Source organism: Eptatretus burgeri, chromosome 13 (assembly GCF_056783735.1).
Source record: "Eptatretus burgeri isolate ZD-2024b chromosome 13, Ebu_testis_v1, whole genome shotgun sequence".
In the NCBI taxonomy this organism is placed as follows: Eukaryota; Metazoa; Chordata; class Myxini; order Myxiniformes; family Myxinidae; genus Eptatretus; species Eptatretus burgeri.
Genome location: NC_140973.1, coordinates 31,617,808 through 31,635,307, shown reverse-complemented (window position 1 = coordinate 31,635,307; position 17,500 = coordinate 31,617,808). Strand labels below are relative to the sequence as shown.

The 17,500-nt window shown below is 43.3% G+C and overlaps 1 pseudogene across 1 annotated transcript in view; it reads right to left on the bottom strand.

The window, feature by feature from the left end:
* The window catches only part of LOC147014186 (uncharacterized), a 170,627-nt pseudogene that overhangs the window by 70,573 nt on the left and 82,554 nt on the right, over positions 1 to 17,500 (bottom strand). Inside the window, exons 5-7 of the transcript XR_015050677.1 lie at positions 13,946 to 14,035; positions 10,566 to 10,628; positions 10,143 to 10,285 (exon numbers count right to left, since the gene is read on the bottom strand). The product of XR_015050677.1 is annotated as an uncharacterized LOC147014186 (transcript). The remainder of the gene's footprint in view (positions 1 to 10,142; positions 10,286 to 10,565; positions 10,629 to 13,945; positions 14,036 to 17,500) is intronic.

Genomic DNA, 17,500 nt, shown 5'->3' with positions numbered 1-17,500 from the left:
CATTGTGATGGGCCACCTTCAGCAGCTTTGGGTGGCCAGGAACATTGTCCACCAGCAGAAGGACCTTGAAAAAAAGTTACCTTCTTGCCAGGTACCTCTCCACTAGAGGGACAAAATAGTTATGGAACCAATCCATGAAGATAATAGCTGTTACCCATGCTTTTCTGTTGGCCTTCCAAAATATGGGCAGAGTTTGCTTGTTTTTGCTGTTGAGAGCATGTGGGTTCAGGGAAAGATACAGCATCATGGGTTTTATCATGCAGTCCCCTTTGGCATTGGCGCAGAGAAGAGATATTCGGTCCTTTGCAGCCTTGAACCCCACTGCTGTCCTCTTGCTTTGATATTAAAGTTCTCATGGCATTTTCTTCCAGAACAGGCTGGTCTCGTCTGTGTTGAAGACCTGCTCTGGTACATTTCCCCTCTAATCGATGAGCTGCCAAAATTTAGCAGGAAAAGTTTCAGCTTCCTTGTGGTCCACGTGTAGTCTTTGTGGACACGCTGAGGCACGCTCGCCTGTGAGCTTGACATTGTGGAGACCATACCGCTTCTTCAATCAGTCAAATCATACCCTGCTGGCTTGGAAGGGACTGTGGCCATTCATACACACATCACTCATGCTCGCAGCACCTCTCACGTCAACCAGATGCTTGTACATACGCTTTACCTTTTCGTGAATGAGAGGTCTGCTTAAAGGCATGTTTTTATGGGCATTATCCTCTATCCACACGTTCAATGCCCTCTCCATTGTTTCGATATGGATGTCCCTGACTTGGATAACCACTTTGGTGCCGGTTACTGCACCAGCCACGACACTTTTGTGAATCGCCTCCTCGTTTTTCTTGATGTAGCGCAAAGTGGACTCACTCACTCCATGTCACCTGCCCACGGAATCCAGCTCCACTTTCTGGCTCAAGATCATGACTTTTTTTCTGCTGCTTGGGAGCAGACACATCTGCACTCATACACTTCGGAGCCATGATCAAAGAATGTGTGCAAAAATCTATGAGCATGATGAATCACAGCAGGTCGAGGCAGCGGGATGAGAAGAAAGAATGAGACCCAGGACATGCTGAATATAAGTAGTGCAACGGTTGTGGGTATATGGAGGAGGGGTGGGTTGTGTGACCATTGTTTGTGGGGAACAGTGGTGGGGATTTTTTGTGCACATGTGCAGTTGCTCTATGCTTGGTTGGTTGGAGATGGTTCTCCAACAGGTTTATGCACGTAGCTTTTGTTTATACATGGGTTTTTAATTCCCTTCAGTATGTATGTTATTATATGTATGTTCTGTTCAGTATGTATGTTATGTATGTTCAGTATGTATGTTATTCGTGGTGCCGAACCCAACAGGTTCTCTGACGACTGCAATCCAAGATTATGAATGAACATACAGGTCAGCTACCAATCAATTAATGGATCTTTGTGAGTTGGGATCTGTGACTTCTGAGTGGCATTCCAGTTACCACATCAACAACGTAACGTTTCTGAAACTTGTATTTCAAATAAACAGATACAAAGTCAAACGAAGAAGTTCACAATTACATACAATGTCCAACTCCGATTCCCGCATTCAGTTATTTCCACCACCCAGTGTCCCAGTCCTGCCGGCACAACTCACGCATGTTCACCTCATCCTCCGGGGCTTTCGAACCATTGAATCTTGTTGTGATGTTCTCCCTCTCTCATACGCTGGCCCATCCAGGATGATTCAATAGTTCAAAGGAATTATTTCCCGATACACGATCTTAATAAGTTTAAACAACCTGATTAAAATCGGCTCCACAAGTTAACAACCACTCTGGACATTAACACCTCGTTCACTCATCGGAGTTAAATTGAGCATGGGGACGATGGATACACACATCTTGTCGCATGTCACCAGTCTCTCCATGCCTCCCTCTCACAGGTTTATATTGTATCACAGAACAATCCCGTGCCTTCCAGCAAATGTGATTCTCGTCTCCACTGGATGTTTCATCTGAGAACGTTCCAGCACCTTCACAAATCTCACCAGGCAGTTTACAGTACAATACTGCCATCGACAGTCAATATTAACTCATTACATCAAGCAGTTTGTATTACAATTTACCAATGTGTGCTACAACAAACTTAAAACATGTAACCGTAAATTTTCATCATTCATTTATAGGCATTTACTCATGCTTTGTTCACAAATACCACACCATCTAGCTTTAAACTGACACATGGCTGGTGGAAGATGGTTTTCAAACTGTTATGCATGTGGCTAGTAGCAGATCGTTTTAAAACAGTTTTAAGCACGCAGATTTTGTTTATGCATGGCTGGTGGAAAATGGTTATAGAACTGTGTTATACACGTCACATGGCACTGGTGGGAGATGGTTATTTGTGCCTGTGAGTACCGCCAATACTCGAAGCACAGGACTGCAAATGTAGAAGCAGGTCACATTTTATCAACCACAAATATGTGGGGTCCACAAATGTCAAATCCACAAATCTTGAGGTTCCACAGTATCATAAAATAATAATATTAACAATAATTGGCAATAATACAAAGAATAACGTGACCCCCCCCCCCCCTTCACCCCTGGTCGCTCCCATAGATACATTTCTAATTCTTTCATGTGATTAGATTAATGGTAACTCCTTCATGTCAACTGACACAAACACGCAAAAAGTTGATTCAGGGGTGTGTTCCCTTACCAATTAGCTTGCGATTGCTTGCCAAGCCGGTTCTGGGTTTATGGGTTTGGAGCATTGGCAGATCTCCTTGGGGGCTCCCTGCTGCCGATCTCAAAGTTAAGTTTCCGGTCGTTATCTGTCCCGTTTTAACTGTTTATTTTCTCACCGACATGTTACTGTGTGTTCCTAGTTCGGTTTTGTTTCAAAAATCGTGCTATTTTGTGAGATTTCGTCGAACTTGTCTTATTGGGTGCTTGAGGCCTATCCTTGAGGCTTGAGGCTTGAGGCCTACCCTTTGTTCCCCTCGGTGTATGATCGTGTTTATTTGTTTTTTCTCCCCATTATCTTCAATTTCTATCTTTCCCACTTTCTTAACGTCCCCCATCCCAACTAATCACTATTTCTTATCTTAAAAAAAACCGCGTCCTTTCTCCGATTCTTCTTCTTCTTCTTCATCTCCTCTTCTTCTTCCTCCTCTTCTTCTTCCTCGATTTTTTTTCTACAACACTTCCATGACCTAATCTGTTGAAAACTCTCTCACACATTAATAATAATAATAACAAAAACGATCTCTTATAATGCTTCATCTTCCTCTTTCACACATGTGGTTCTCTTTACTGTATCATAATGCACTACTCTTCTGCTATTTAAACAGACTGCTCTCAATTCGACCTTTCCTTCATACCTTGCCAAAAAAATCCAACTGTTACAGCGCTTCTTCTCTCCATTCTCTGGATTCGCCTTTATTGCATCCCTCAAGAAATGTGTTTAATCGCATAACTGACTTAAAACTTAAAAAACCCCAGTTTGCTATGAATGTTCGCTTTCCATCAACCATTCTTTTTGTCCAACTTCAATGCCAACTCGCCACTCTCACTTCTCCCTCTCAAACGAACCATCCCACTCTTCTCCCTCCAAGCCTCCCTCTCACCTCTCTCAACAACTCCCCCTCACCTTTCTCCCACCATTTATCGCCCTCAGTCATCCTTCCCAAAGTTGCCCCCGCCTCCCATCCACAAAGCTGCCTCCTTCCACTGCCCTCTCACCTCCATGACTTTCACTCCACCTCCTCAAATCCTCAACTACCTTCTTCCCCCTCTCTTGTCGCCCCTCTCCCCCAGCACCACAGAGCCTTTTCTCCTCATTCGGCTCCCTCCCCTAGCTATTCTGCAATCCCCCACACTCTTTCAACAACACTCCTTACCTCCCTCCCCCCCTCGTCCCTTGTCCTACCCTCCCCCACCCCCACCCCTGCACCCAAAGCCTCCTCCCCTACCTCTTCATTAAAAATATGGACCTCAAATATATGGGGCCTTTGCTCAAACCTTTCAGATCTTTCCATACAGGTTGCCACTGACAAACCAGACATAATCTGCCTAACAGAAACTTTCCTCCCCCAAGACGTGTCTGACTCCCAGGTATCTCTCCCTGGTTACTCCCTCCTCCGGTTTGACAGACCTGAGCCTCGCCCTGGTGGAGGTGTTGCTCTCTTCATCAAAGACTCTATTCCTCTCTCCCCATGCACTGCCCTCACTCCCCCACACCCCCAGGAGTACCTCTGGCTACGGCTTCCCCTCAACTCCCACCTCGTGTTTATATGTGTACTGTACCGTCCACCTAACAGTGATGACTCCATCTACACCTCACTATCTGAAAACATGCACCAACTTCTATCTTCTCATCCAAACTCTCTCGTTCTCTTATGTGGTGATTTCAATTGTTATCATGCCAGTTGGCTAGGTGTGGGTACCTCTCTCACCTGTCATGGCACCTCAGCAAAAGCTTTCTGCGACTCATTGGGACTGACTCAATCGGTCAACTTCCCGACCCGGATCTCAACCAATAGTACTCCATCTCTTCTGGATCTGATTTTGACAAATTTCCCTGACAATATCTGCTGCTCTTCCCCCGCTCCAATCGATTCTTCTGACCACGTCCTTGTCAAAGTGGACATCTCTCTGGCTGTCATCAGAGAACCAACTCACCGCCGTCGAGTCTTATACTTATAGACTGGTCTCCTATCGCTACTTTCTCAAACATCAACTCATCCTAGGAATTCTTTCAAAGAAAATTGCTCTCCCTCGTGCACAGATTTATCCCCTCTCATCTTCAGTTGTCCTCCCCTTCCTCCCGCCCTTGGTTCACTGAAGCTTGTGGCGAGGCAGTTGTCCTGAAACAACTTGCCTTTGTCTCCTGGAAAGCAAACCCAACTGAGGGCAATCTCAGTTCCTTCCATAAAGCTCGGAACAAGTGTGTATCTACCCTCAGGAGAGCCAGAAAACAACATCTTTCTCATCTTAAATCTGAACTCTCAAACCTCTCTCCCTCCTCAAAATCCTGGTGGCATCTAATCAAATCTGTTTCTGGTGTATGTTCCCCCTCCATCCCCTCCCTTACCTCACATGGCAGCACCGCTGATACCACACGTGAAAAAGCTGAATGCGTAAACTTGGTGTTTGCAGCTAAATCTTATGTTCAAAACCCATCACTTTCTCTACCCACCTTACCCAGTCGCACCCAACTGTCCCTGGACTCTGTGTCCTTTTCTCCTGACAAGGTGGAGAGCTTGCTGTCAAACCTCGACTCAGATTCTGCAACCGGTCCAGACGGCATCAGCCCACATGTCCTCAAAGCCTGCTCTTCTGCTCTTGCTCACCCTCTCTCTCTTCTATTCACCCTCTCATTTGCTCAAGGCCATCTGCCATCTGCTTGGAAATCAGCAAACATCACTGCCCTGCACAAAAAAGGTGCAAAAACAGATCCCTGCAACTACAGACCAATCAGCCTTCTGCCAATCATCAGCAAGGTTATGGAATCCATCATTGCTTCAGACATCAAATCCTTCCTCTTCTCCAATGGATTGATTTCCGATCATCAATTTGGTTTCAGACTGAGTCACTCTACCCTGGATATGCTGCTTCTGCTCTCCCAACAATGGATAGAGGTCCTCAATGCCATATAGGAAATCCGAGCCATATCCCTGGATATATCACGTGCTTTTGACACAGTCTGGCACCCTGCCCTGCTCACCAAACTCTCTTCCTATGGTATTCAAGGCCATCTCCACTCATGGCTCGCAGACTTCCTCTCCTGTCGCAGTCAACGTGTGGCCCTAAATGGAGTTCTTTCATCCCCTCTTCCTGTGCAGGCTGGAGTTCCTCAAGGCAGCGTTCTGGGCCCTGTTCTTTTTCTGGTTTTCATCAATGATCTCTCCGACTCTGGAAAATCCTCTATATCTCTTTGCTGATGACTCCACCCTCTGCCGTACCATCGGTCATCCCTCAGACCAGCAAGCAGCAGCTTATTCGCTCACTGCAGATCTGGGTAAAATCACAAACTGGTCCAACACGTGGAACATGTCTTTCAATCTGGATAAATCTCACACTCTCACTATGTCTCTTCGAAAGGACCGTTTAGAAACCCCCCCCCCCATCCACTTTCTCAACAATCCTCTGGAAGAAGTCCTTTTTTTCAAGCTTCTGGGTCTCACTATCTGCCATGACCTTTCCAGGGAAAGCCACATTTCAAACCTCGCCTCCAAAGCCAGTCGCCAACTGGGAATCCTCCGTCGTGCAAGGTCCTTCCTCGGCCCACCTGAGCTCCTGACCACTTACAAAGCTTTTGTCCGCAGCCTGATGGAGTACTGCTCTCCCCTCTGGGCTGGTGCTCCTGCCTTCCACCTTTCTCGGCTTCACGCTGTAGAAACCAAAGCATTTCGGATCATTGGCATCTCCCGCAATGAGGCTGAGTCTTTGGGCCTCTCACTCAATCACCGCAGGTTGGTCGGTGGTCTTTCTGTCTTCTTCCGTCTCCTCTCCAGCCTCGCCCCCCTGCTCTCTCTGCGATTTGTCCCCACCACATTTCCGCAGGGCACTCAAGGTCCGCCAACAACCCCCTTCTGGTAAAACTACCAAAATCACGAATCACTGCTCACCTTCACTCTTTCATTCCTCTTTTTTCCCACCTTTGGAATAAACTCCCTCACTCTATTCATTCTCAATCTTCCCTCCCGGCTTTCAAAACAGCTGTTCACCACCACCTCTTATCATCCCCCATCCAAATCCTCGATCTTTTCTACCCCCGATAATCCACCCAAGCCCACCTCCTTCAAATTCCCTGCTTTCTTTCCTGAAAGTCCCTGTAATGTCCATCTTCTATTCCCCATGTTCCCCGTCCCATCCCTCTCCCTTCCACAGATCTCCAAATCTTTGTTCCCCACTGTTTTGTCCTTCCCACTCCCTCCCCTCCTGTATCATGCCCCCCTTGATGTGCGTTGTGTGTTAGCTCTCATACGAGCCTCGACAAGGTATACAAAAAAAGAAAAAGCCAGCTGTTCCTCATCAACTGTTTTGTTGGAGTGCTTGCTTGAGTGCTTAAGCCATTTGAGGAATGCTCCACAAGCTGATTGATAATTATTAATGGAACACCCCCCCCCCCCCGCTATATGCTCGGCCTGGGATCATTTTCTGGTTCTGCCACTTGTTTAATGAAAAAGGTCAATTTGGGGTAATTTTAAACCTTTTTTACCTTTTGTTGAGCTATTTTTCACTTTTCCGCACCGCTGGGGATAATGTCGTTTCATCCTTGGGGCAGGTGCTCTGATTTTAAAAACCACAACATTCTGTCATATGCATGGGTTAGTCCATTTACTAATGAGCTGTTGTTTTGTGATCATACAATAAATTGTAGCGTGGATTTCCGAAACAATATCAATATATGTTCACATGAGGAATTATACAAATTTATTGTGCTTATTGTTGCATTTGTATGCATTAAATGTAGTTATTATTCCACTTTCTTCTGTACTAACATCACGCCATAATTTTGTCATTGTCTTGTCTCGTTAAACATCAGGGGAAATTATATTTTTAATCAATTAATTATGTGACAGTGCTTTCTTTCCTTGAGATGGAGCATTCCCTTTGTGCTGTGTTTGTCAGCACTCACAAATTGATGTTTTGTCGGCAATGCAAGACCCCACCCTCAGAGGCCCCGTCTCGAAAGATTGTGAACCACAATTGGATCGGTCGTGTGGGGGCCCCGCGTTATCTCGAGGCCCCATGAAATTGCATGGGTTGCATGCCTCTAACCCACCTCGACTAACAGGAAATGGTAGGAACTCGACACTTCTCATCCACGGATATTTCTCATATTTCCTATATTTCTGTGAGTCGTTTTGCATTCTTGAAAAGAACAATTATGGTTAATTATTATGCAACTGCCACTTTCATCTAAATGCTGAAAATTATGTTTAAAACATTATTTCACTTAGATTTTATGCTTGCAGCAGCAGGTTCTTGGTAGCATTGGTGATGCACCATAGTCATAGCCAGTTGAGAGCATGAAACACGTCATTACGATAAGTGGATGCCCAAAAGAAAAAGAAAAACAAACAGCAGGTTAAGTGCCCAGCGAGTAGAACCGAGTCACTGAAAATGCACACAGAGTGCATGCACAAAAGGTCTCGTTCGCATTCATGCGTCATTTTGAAAGTCACATGTTGGCGCAACGCACACTTTGGTGACAGAGTCGTCAATCGAAGACTTGTTGTTGAATGGGCCCGACAGATATTCACCAAATCTGTCACCGCCAAATCTCTATCTTTGGGGATATCTGAAGGAAAACGTCTCCAGAACAGAGGAAAGCCACAATCCATTGAATAACTCAAAGCAACAATTATTGACAAAAATTTTTTTGCTTAATCCCTACAGCGGAATGCGTCAGAATGATCAACCATTTTGCTCGTCAAATCCAAGTCTGTTTGCAGTGCCGTGGCAAACATTTGGAGACTGTTTTGAATTAATCACAGTTTGTTTTGGTCTATTCTAGGTCATTTGTGCCAAAAAAAAATTGTGCCATTTGAGTGATGAATGAGAATTATATGTTAAATAGTATGGGTTCTGCTTTTTTGGGGTTACTCTGTATATAGCATGATGTTCTGAAACTGAGTAATGAGACCATTCACTGACTATTTATGCCACGTCTGTTGATGATATTCACACATTTGATTGGGGAAGTCTCACAAATGTAATGTGGTGTCGATGGTTTTTGGTAGAATAATGTACAACTCATCAAATTTTTCAAACGTTTCATCAGACATATTAAAATGTACAAGATAGAAATAACGATAATTAAGTACAATATATTAAACCATTAACCAAATGACAATACCCTGCATTTGAAAACATTAAAATAATTCATATTTCATTGACAATTAGGTGAAAACCGTTTTTGCATTTCTTTTTTCCTTTATATTCGTGAACCTTGATTACAAAATATGGGAGAGTTTCATTTCATGCATAGTCATGTATCAGCTGGTAGGATAGCCTTGGGGCTCAGGCACATTCACCTCTGAACTTTCTAGCCTGGGTTTGAATATTAACTGAGCTTTAAACTATCACCTGATGCTTTGCATGCATGGTGACTCATCAATGTGTGTGCAGTCCCTTGGATGGATGTTAAACTGGGTGCCCCATCCGCTTGCATTGGTTAATGGATGTTAGAGATCCCACAGTGTCTTTCGTAAAGAGGAGGTGGGTTATCGCTGGCACCTTGGCCAAATTCCAAATTCCTGTTCACTCAGTCAAGAATCCTATGCTTGACTGGTACCCCATCTGTAATTGTAACCCGAGCCAAAGAAACTGTTTTGTCAGAACCAATGCTCTGTATATAACATGATGCACAAGACAATATAAAGTGTGTGAGATAATAACCACTCTTCCCTTCGCTTTTTTACGTTCAATTCTGCCTTTTTCAAATCAAACAACAGTGTTTATGAAATTCTGTGAACTTGAGAAAGCAAAGTTATGTGAGAAAGTTGCTCAAAACTTCGTTGCCTGATTTGTCTCTTGTACTCATCAACAGATAAACTAAGGAGTTGTCCATTTACTATGTATGCACCAGGGCCGGGGGGGGGGGGGAGGAGTGATGGGAGGGATTAAGTACGCATGAATCACAATTATCAATTTATATTGTTAAGTCTCGGTGCAAGGAATATTATAGGCAGTATAAATAATTTAGTAATAGGAAGAGCAATTAAAGTTACCAGTTGTATTTTAACTACCAAATAAAGAGCAATTTTGTTTTTTTGATAATTCAATCAAACCAAACGTGTGTGGATAAAATTAACAATTCCAACGTCAGCACAAAACTAAATATTTATACCAATTTGAGCAAGCAAGGAGATGTGAGCAACTCCCAACTGCAACTTTGGGTTGCCAGTGCAAAATTCCATAGTTTTGTGTGGCCAGAAGAATGTTCTTCATAGCATATTTGGGTTTAATTGCTTTCCTACTATTATAATCCAGATAAAACAGGGCAAGACACAAGCACACTGGTTATTGATGTCAAGTAAACACGTATTCCATCTGGATATAGCCCAATCAATCAATTGTAATATAAACGCCCTCCACCTCCACTCCCAAAAAGGTGGCATATGTTGATACATTCAATACATACTAATGAACCTGAAAATAACTTACACGAAAGCCTTGTAGGAAGAGCCAACCTTGGACATAAGTAAGCTGTATTTGGCATCAAGACAAGGCTCTGAAGTACCATGCCCCCCAGCCAACATCAGTGCGCCAGTTAACTCCCCAAGCTGCTGAAGATTATTTGCTCGCACCTAATAAGAAAGAGCAAGTGGATGAATTGAAAAAAAAAGAGTACGTGAAAGAGAGAATAGCCATTTCAAGATCAAGAGAATGCAGGTATTTAGAGGTAATGGGGCAGGGTACAAGCAAGTACAGAGCTAATTCCAAGATGGCATTCAATGACGAGCATTGTGGGAGGTTTAATGATGATTCATACATCCTTACAGAAAAAAAATTGTTGAACAGTTATGAATCCTATTGAAACATTACCCATCACAGGCCTCTTATAGCCCAGACTACAACTAGCCTCACCTTTCCCAGGCCTCCATGCGTATGTCCGGGTTTTAGTATGGTTGGGAAGGAAGAGTTCATGCCCTGCAACAATAAATGCAAATCAACAATGATGTAACTTTATATATTAACTCAGAATGTTTAAGCGAAAATCCTTCAATAGCAGAATTCCAAGGTATATTTGGTTACACTTTTTTCGGATGCAAAGACAGTATTTATATGATTTTCTCATTCCAGCACCAACTATCTTTCTCTCATTCCCTTTGCTATGCCTGCAAAAAGTGGTGGGGTTGCAAAGAAGCAGGAAATTAAAACGAATAACTACTTTCTTTCCCATATTGCTACATTTCAATCAAAACCTAGACTCATGCACAGGTTGTCTCATTATTAATGCTGTTTATTTAGGTTGTTTTTTAATCCTGTCGCTGTGGCATAATGGTTAGAGTGACCGCTCTGAGTCTGTAAGGACGGTGGTTCAAACTCTGGCCAAATCAGACCAAAGGTTTTTAAAATGGTGTGTGCTGCTTCGTTGCTTGATGCTCAGCATTTGAAAGGATAGAACATGGACAAACAATGCTAGAAAGGCAATGGCAAACCACCCAGGATAACCCTTACCAATAAACTTTTTCAGTAGCACCAACACTGTGTAAAGGAAATGTCACATCAAATCAAATCAATGATTGATGGAAAACGAATATCATGGTGTTAACTGCCTACTTAATGATCTGCTATTTGTCCATCAAGTTAATTTACAGTTATGTTTGCCAAATGAGAAGAACTTCTGTATAGTGTGTGGAGGTAAGGGAATTTCTGTGAGGTGTGCTCTCATCCTCTATGGTGTACAAATGGGCAGCTCTCATATACGACAGTATCCAAATGGTCAGAATAACTGACTCGCAAAACTAAAATCACGTGGGAAATATTATGCCAGCCTTGAGCAAAAATTGCTGCATCAAGAACGAACACTGAGGTACGCTTATCAAAAGTGTGCTCGTTCACGGCAATTAGCCTTGGCATTAGGGATGTGTTGGCCATATTGATGACAGTAGAATCTATCTATCTTACAGCTCAGACTTGGCCCCCAGTAACCATTATCGGTTTTGATATATGACGTTCCACTTGCATGGCTGCCAAATCCCTGATAATTATGAGGCTCTGACTGAAGCGTCTCAGACTCGGCTGAAAGAAATATCTGAAAGGTGCTCTATTGGCATAGACAGCTTAAAAGACAAATGGATAAAGTGCACTGAGGTCTCGCAACACAATATTGACGAAAATGATATATCATTAATCCCATTGCAATATAATATAATGTATATACATCATTACAATGAAAGATGAAAGGAAAATATGACAGGTCTTCAAAATGTTACAGGAGTGAGATAAACTTACAATAGTGTGTTTATATATCCCTGGTGTTGGCTTAATGGTGAAGGTGGTGGGCTTGGGTTCCTAGGATCCTGAGTTAAAATCGAACTCGGCTGTTGAATTAACACCAAGTGTGGTTGACTCTGCCTGTCGCCCTTCCGAGGTTGGCAAAATGAGTGCCATCTTGTTGGTATCCTGTGTCGGAGTGGCGACCTGTCCAGGATTGTGCCCAATAGTCAATGAGACTGACTAGGCAGCACCAACGCTCTGCACAGAGTATGGTCCCCATGGATGGATGGATTTTTCTATATTGTTGCGGTTCTTAGAACCGCATGCATACAACAGATAGGTCTCCCAAGACAGTTATACCATTATTATACGTGTAGATAGTCCCCTCCCTTTTGTTTAGCGGGACAACAGGGAGTCCGTTGCGATGATTTAATCATTAGGGTTGCTAAATCATTTTCTTTTCCTTTCATCCCCACTCTTCTTCTTTTCTTTCCTGGGATAAATCAGTCGCGTGCGCTTTCACTGTAAGGTGGGCAACCTGCCGTGCCGCCGTGAAGGATCCGCTGCACCCGGAGTCGCGTTCCCGGGCGAGCCCAAAACCCGGCATGTGCGGCGAGTGACGTGCTCTAGGTGCTGGACTGTCGATTTGAGCTTCCAATAAGCTGGGGAGAATTGCCAATTGCATTAGAAAGGCATGCAAACAAATACATCTTAAGAGGCTGCACGGATGCTGTTTTTTGACAGAAAGATAATCCATGGTACCCTCTGCCCTGCTTGCCCCTCGTCTCATTTACCACAGCGTACCGTCCTTCACCTGACACGACATGCGGTCCACGATGACCCGAGATTTCAGAGCAAACACCCCCGGGATCCGCAAGCGGCTCCGATGGAGGATACGTGATCGGTCCGGGAGGTTCTCTGGAAGACCGCGGGTCCATGGTCGGTTCACCCGAGGACAAGGGGTCCAGACCCGATGAAGATTTGCTTGTGTTTCGCGTACCGATTTCGGTGTGGGCGATTAGTGTCGTCTTGTGGAGTCGGAGTGCAATGTTCCCACTGTTGGGGATGGCCTTGCCGGAAATGGAGTGAGGTGGTTTCCGGCCCAAGCTGGTGGGCCACGTGAGGGGTCGGGGCCAATCAGAGCGCCCGATTCGGGCAATGATGTTTGAATTCCGCATTGCCCCTCCCCCTGAGCTTCGGGCCCTATAAAAGACGGAGAAGTTCCTCCGTCTTGTGTGTGTGTTTTTACGCGGTGTGTTCCTGTTCTCGTCTCCGCCTTCTACTCTCCACCTACTAGTCTCCGCCCATGCCTCGCCTCGTCGACCCGCCTCCTGCTTCTCATCTCTGCCCACGCCTCGACGTCGACCCCACCCACCTACCTGGTCCCGCCCACTGCTCCACCCTCACACTCTGGACTCCGCCCTTCTCCACTTAAGCCCCTTCTTCAGAACTCAGTGTACACACGTATCTGGGTCCAGAGACAACGCGACTACTGTTGGGTACTGTACTACGAAGCACAGTGTGTTCATGCTTCTTCAAGAAAACCCAAATACACATTAGCACAAAGTGGTCTCAATGGACGTGTAGCTGCTTGAAAACCTTTTTGCTGACTCACGAACAACCATACAGATGACATCATTTTTCACCAAAATAATTTTAAGCCACACAGCATATGTAACACACCAATCTCCATTCTCCAGGCTCGGCTGGACTGATTTAGCACATCCAACTATCCAGCCCAGGTCTGGACGCATCAGATTTCGACTAGACGATTTATGCTACACATCCTGCTACACATCCTCACTAAATTCATGCAGCAATAGCCAGTGTGGCTCCTGGAACCATAAAGGTGAACTGGTTTGTTTGGTAGAGGAATCGTTTCAGTACTGATCTTTTTTGAAACATCATTTGGTACCACAACATTTCTATATTCTATATATTTTAAATGTAGTATTTTAAAGAAATTCAGATCTCTACTTTAAAAAGGCTAAGTCAAATGAAAGTCGCCAAAGCAAATTACATACCATTTCATTTGGCCGCACATGAAAGATTTGAGGAACGAATGGGAAGGTCTCTTCACCAAGTGAGCGGCGCAGGCCAGACAGCTGGGCAAGCTGGGGGTGGAAACATTAAAAATAACAAATTATATCAAACTTTATCAGGATGTCAGTGTTTACTCAGGTGCATGAAAGGTTTCAAGTGCTGAGGTGAACACAAAATATTATATAAAGTGATTTATTAAAAATGAAAGTCAGTAACTATAACGTGGCTGGCAGCAATTGAATGATCTTTAGCAAATTATACCTTGTTTGCAGTGCAAATCAAATCAATAATTGAAAAGCTTATAAATATCCTACTCTGCAAAACATCACTGTCATGTTCAAACTCCTCTTTGTTGGCTTTTCCAGCAAATCTATCTATAATTCCAGCTGTGTGTGTGTGTGTGTGTGTGTGTGTGTGTGTGTGTGTGTGTGTGTGTGTGTGTGTGTGTGTGTGTGTGTGTGTGTGTGTGTGTGTGTGTGTGTGTGTGTGTGTGTGTGTGTGTGTGTGTGTGTGTGACCGCTGTTTCTCGACAACCACTGGTCCGATCTAATTGAAACTTGCCAGGTATATTGCTGGGGCCCTGTGGATGTGCCTTTTCCAGGTTTGATATTAATCAGACAAGTGGTTCCCAAGTTATGTCCATTTATTTACCAACCAATGACAAGATACGTTGCTGCGTGGGCGTGGCCGATGGGGAAGAGAACCTCAGCTGCATTCCCCATTATGGGTTACAATGTACGGACTTCCGGATAGTGATGACTTAGTGTATTCTAAAAATTTCTCGATTTCTTATGCGCATTTATAGATAAACACAATGCCCCAATCCAGTCGTCGTTTACGAGAGCGAAGGAACGGCCTGTGTGGTTGTTTGAAAGTTGTTGTTTTTTTTGCACGTACGTTTTTCTTCTTTTCTTTTTTCTCTTCTCTTCTCTTTGTGTTTTTCCTTGCGATGACATTGCGAAAAGGCAAAATACGTTGGCGCTAATTGAATAATTGGCCATTAAAACGAAATTGTGAATAATAGTAACTACGATATGCGAATTTCTGGGCTATGCACGTACGGGCATGCGAGAGCGAAGGAACGGCCTGTGTGGTTGTTTTTTCTGGCTCGCGGTTTGAAAGTTTTTTTTTTTGCTGCACGTATGGCCATGCACGTACAGGCTCGTACTAGTATATCAAAACAGGCTAACTTTCTCATGATGTTGGAGCAGAACGATCAGGGACAACAACTTGTAATCGCCCCCGATGTAAAACTAGTTACCATGTTGTGTCACATGACACTATTAGAGGCCCGAGAGGCACATGGCATGTCAAAGGTCACTTTGACTGGACTAACAAACCATATATGCCTTGCATGTGATCGTTGTAATCTGCTTTACATTGGTGAAACCAAACAACGTTTGGCTAACAGTAACCGAACATTTAAGATCTATACATTTAAACACAACGGTTCTACCAGCAGCAGCACATTTTAACCTTGCTAATCATACCAAGGACGATTTTCACATGTGTGTTATTAAGGTATGCTCCAGTGATTTGGATTAAAAGTGCTTCGAGGAGAAAGTCATCTTTCAGCTTGGTGTACTATACAGTATACACCCTCAAGGAATTAATGTTACATTCCAGATTTTTCCCTTATTTCAACACATTATTCACACACCTGTTCATACACACACACACACACACACACACACACACACACACACACACACACACACACACACACACACACACACACACACACACACACACACATACATACATACATACATACATACATACATACATACATACATACATACATACATACATACATATATATATATATATATATATATATATATATATATATATATATATATATATATATATATATATATATATGTTTCAAGGAAATCAGACAGGTGGAGGCCATTCAGCCCATCATGCTTGCGTGACATCAACATCACACTAATCTATCAACATAAGATCCAAAGAAGAAAATGCCAAAAAAAGAAATATTTGTTTAGTTTAAATAATTTCAAGTTTTTGTAGTTTTTTTATTTATTTATTACCTTCGCAAACTTTATTGCGAAGGTTATGTTTTGATCGCTGTGTATTTATTTATTTATGTATTTATTTATTTATTTGTGAATATGTGTGTTTGTTTGTTTGTTATTCGCATAACTCCAAAAGTATTGAACTGAATCGCAGCAAATTTGGTGGGATGATTGGTTATTATCCGAGGATCATGTGATTAGATTTTGGGAGCGATCGGGTCAAAGGTCAAGGTCATGAAAAGATCAAAATCGTCTTTTTACCATAGCGCGGTCAATTTGTATCCAATTTGCATGCAACTAATGCCAAAATGTTCAGAATTCAATGCCCCATCTTGTGATATGTGACATGACACAATGACGTAATCACCCTTATTAGCGGTTGGGAGTCAAAGGTCAGGGGGGGTCACGACATTGCAAAATGTGTGGTTTTAGTCATAACACGGTCAATTCTTATCCAATTTGCATGAAACCAACACCAAAATGTTGACTGTTCTCTTCCCCACACTCCAATACCAATTACAAAATTAAGAGTACAAAGGTCAAGGTCGAGGTCATGAAAAGGTCAAAATCGTCATTTTGCCATAGTGCGGTCGATTTTTTTCCAATTTGCATGCAACCAATGCCAAAATGTTGTGAATTCAATGCCCAATATTGTGATATACGATATGACACAGGAAATTTAATGTTTTTAAGCCATCATAACACATATGAGATGGCAGATGTGGTATGGGATGAAATACCCTCACAATCAACGCTTTTTGGGGGGGGGGGCAAAATGTTGCGTTGGCGAAGGTATGCGCTCCACTGAGTGCCCGTTCTAGTTTATTTATGTTTTATTATCTTTGTCTCTTGTATTTTTTTGCCAATCAAATTCTAACCCTATCTAATTATAATTTAAACTTATCTACTGTTTCTGCTGCCACTACCTTTCCAGGGAGACCATTCCATGCATTAACTACTCTGAGTGAAAGTCGCCTGCCTTGCTACCGTCTTAACTCTCCTCTTTCTTACTCTCAGGCTATAGTCCCTGGTCCTATCACTGTCTACTCTGTTGAATAATTAATCTTCACTTATTTTATCCATACCTTTCATTATATTTACACATCTCCATCATATCTCCTCGAAACTGCCTCCTTTCTCATGAATAAAGCCCTGTCTCCTTCAGCCGCTCCTCATAGCTGAGTTGAGCAGGGCCAAGAATCAATCTAGTAGCCCTGTGCTGAACCCTCTCTGTGGCATCCATGTCCTTCTGAAAGTGTGGTGACCAGAACTGCACACAATATTCTAGATGTGGCCCTCACTAAATTCCTGTACAATGTTAACACCTCCTCTTTTGATTTATAAATGATCCGACCCCGAATACAACCTAAAACCCCATTTGCTTTTCCAATAGCTGCCTGGCGCTGTGCTGCCTACTTACCTCCCATATCGATTACCACCCCCAGATCCTTCTCCTGTGTGACATGCTCCAACATTACCCCTTGCATCCTGTTGGTT